This window comes from Rhinoraja longicauda, chromosome 6, assembly GCF_053455715.1.
Source record: "Rhinoraja longicauda isolate Sanriku21f chromosome 6, sRhiLon1.1, whole genome shotgun sequence".
NCBI lineage: Eukaryota > Metazoa > Chordata > Chondrichthyes > Rajiformes > Arhynchobatidae > Rhinoraja > Rhinoraja longicauda.
In genome coordinates, this window is record NC_135958.1 from 8,928,134 (window position 1) to 8,931,751 (window position 3,618).

A 3,618-nucleotide genomic window follows, 5' to 3' on the forward strand; every position below is an offset into this window, starting at 1 on the left:
TACCTATATTAGCAAAAACAATTTCATTGCGTTTGTATGAACAGGAATTGAACATGGGCACATGGAATGAGCTGCCAGAGGACTTAGTTGAGGCTGGTACAATGATGACATTTAAGACATTTGACTGGTACATGGATAAGAAATTTTAGAGATGTGAGCCAAACATGGCCAGATAGGATTAGCTTGGATGGGGCATCTTGGTCAGCAATGATGACTTTAAAGGTTCGACTTTAGAGATACAGCATGCTACTAGGCCCTTCGGCCCACCGAGTCCACGCCAACCAGCGGTCCCAGCCCACTAACACTATCCTACACACACTCAGGACAATTTTGCATTTATACCAAGCCAATCAACCTACAAACCTGTGTGTCTTTGGAGTGTGGGAGACATGCAGGTTTGTAGGTTAAAATTCTCCAAATATTTGCTAGCCAAAGCAAAAACCAAAACACTTTCTTATGTTATCATTTAAACAATAAGAGGCATCAAAACCTTATAGTTAACTGACCCAGAGAGCAGGTAACACTTTCCAATAATCTGCTGAGAGTAAGCAATGGAATTTTCCATTAACATTTGTCCAAAACTTTGTAAAATTTATCTATAACGCAATAAAAAGTATCAAGGAATAATCGTAAAGTGCAAATATTAATTGTCCAGGAAAGCATTCGAGTGATTATGCCTCAAGGAAATGATGATTAAGATTAATGATCACGAAAGACCGTCTGATTGTGAAATGTGCCAGGTATGGAACAATTAAATTCTTACTTGCTGCAGCTTTAAAGGCACATTAACTCAACAACATGACAAATAAATACACTCTAGGTCAGTCAATGGTACTTTACTGTCACAGAGAGTCATAGAGCAGGGAAACAGGCCCTTCAGCCCAACTTGCCCACACTGACCAACATGTCCCATCTACACCCGTCCCACCTGTCTGCATTTGGCCCATATCCCTCCAATCTGTCCTATCCATGTACCTGTCCAAATGTTCCAAGGTAGAGTGAAATTCCTTTTTTGCATGAAATTCTGTTTAAAAAAAAGCTGACTCTCCATCAGCACAATTATACTTGGGGCAAGAGTGTGGGAATAGTAGCTTACTCTGAGATAGAGTCGCCATGATTCCGGTGCCATCTTGTATGATTCAAGACCAATGTTGTTAAAAATGTGCAGGCAGCCTACTGATTGCCATCGTTATTGATACGTTTTACTCAGTATCATTCTCTAAAGCACGCATTGAGTGGGAGACCAAAACAACACAGGTCTGGACACAAGATCGCCATTTTAACTCTCTGTGTATTTTAGCAGCTGCGCAGGCACAGCTTTACCATATTGTTGCATGTATACATCGCATAGCAGCTTTACCATATTGTTGCATGTATACATCGCATAGCAGCTTTACCATATTGTTGCATGTGTACATCACAGTTATTTTATGCAGACAAAATATGTATACGGGAAGGAACTGCAGATGCTGGTTTAAACCAAAGATGGACACAAAATGCTGGAGTAACTCAGCGGGACAGGCAGCATCTCTGGAGAGAAGGAATGGGTGATGTTTCGGGTCGAGACCCTTCTTCAGACTGATGTTTAAAATGTAGTGTCTCAATGTGGCCATAACTTGGCGTGGTGGCGGCACTGGGTCGGAATTGCTGGATCGGCCTGGCCAGGCGACGTTGTCGATGCCCTCCAGCGACGCTGCTGCAGACCGTGTCCGATCTTCCCACCCTATCCCTTCGACGGCCCAGAAGATCATCGGCTGCTCACTGCCCTCCCTGGAGCACCTGTTCAGCCTACGCTGCCTCAGTAGAGCAGGCAAAATAATAAAAGATCCATCCCACCCCGGCCACCGTCTGTTTGTTCATCTGCCCTCGATCAAATCCCGAACAAACAGACTTAAGAACAGTTTTTACCCCAGGGCCATACGAGAACTGAACACTACCTTCTGCACTAGGCAACACTGTTAAAAAATCTTTTGTACTTAATATAATTGTATTTATTTGTTTTTGCATTTATTGCATATATGTTTTTACGCACCGTCAGGATTGGCTATTTTTTAATTTCGTTGTACTCGTGGCAATGACAATAAATGAATATTATTATTATTATTATTATTATTATTATTATTGTTATTATTATTATTATTATTATTATTATTATTATTATTATTAATAATATAATAAAGCAGCAATTATACTATTGCAAGCTGAAGTACATTATGCCATCAATAAAAAGTCCACGCTAGTTTGTTGTTGGGGGAGATGAGTTGTGCATATTGTGCAGCATGGTTGGTTCAGGAGCCTTACAGTTTACTTTACTTTAATCTTCAGAGATGCAACACGGAAACAAGCCCTTCGGTCCCCCGAGACCGCGCCGACCAGCGATCACCCCGTACACAAGCACTGTCCTACATACGAGGAACAATTTGCAATTATACCGAAGCCAATTAACCTACAAACTCTTTGGAGTGTGGGAGGAAGCCGGAGCACCCGGAGAAAACCACGTGGTCACGGGGAGGACATGCAAACTCCGTACAGACAGCACCCATAGTCAGGATCGCACCCGGGTCTCTGCTGCTGTAAGGCAGCAACTCTACCGCTGCGCCCAATTTTTTTTGGCAAGAAGCTGTTCTTGAACCTGGCGGTCACGGTTCTCAGCCTTCTGTACCTCCTTCCCAATGGTAGCAGAGAGCGTGTAGATACAAGGAACAGCAGATGCTGGAATCTTCCATGGAACACAAAGATCTGGGTCCACTCCAAATCATATCTCTCCCTCTGGGTTTACATCTCACTCCTCTTCTCTCCGTCCCTGACACCCTTTTGTCTCCTGCTCATCTCTGGCCTTTGTCATGTACTCCACCCATCTGCCAATCAAACCATCCTTACTTGTAATAAGTAGGAACTGTGGATGCTGGTTTGTACCAAAGATAGACACAAATTCCTGGAGTAACTCAGCGAGTCAGGCAGCATCTATGGAGAAAATTGGCCTATCAGGGAACCACCCTGCCTGAGGTCATCTGTTGCCTCCTCTGATTTGTCCTGGACTTTTCTTGCCTCCAGTTCATACCATCACTGAAGAAACGTCACCTATCTATGTTCTCCAGAGATGCTGCCTGACCCGCTGAGTTACTCCAGCACTCTGTGAAACTTCATCTATCCATGTTCTCCAGAGATGCTGCCTGACCCACTGAGTTACTCCAGCACTCTGTGAAACGTCACCTATCCATGTTCTCCAGAGATGCTGCCTGACCCGCTGAGTTACTCCAGCACTCTGTGAAACGTCACCTATCCATGTTCTCCAGAGATGCTGCCAGGCCACCCTTCCTTGTACCTATTTATCATTTGTCCCCTACCCAACTACCTTTCCCAGCTTTCTCTCCCCCCCCTACTCCATCAGTAGAGTCCTGACCCAAAATGTCATCTGTCCACTCCCTCCACAGATGCTGCCTGACCCGCTGAGTTCCTCCAGCACTTTTGTGTTTTGTTCAAGATTCCAGCATCTGCAGTTCCTCGTGTCTCCCTAGGTTTATTAATATTGCTTGGATTTTTTTGAACACAAATGTAAATAAGTGCAACCGTTGTATCATTTATAATATGATGAATCTTCACGTCTGTCCCAGTTAT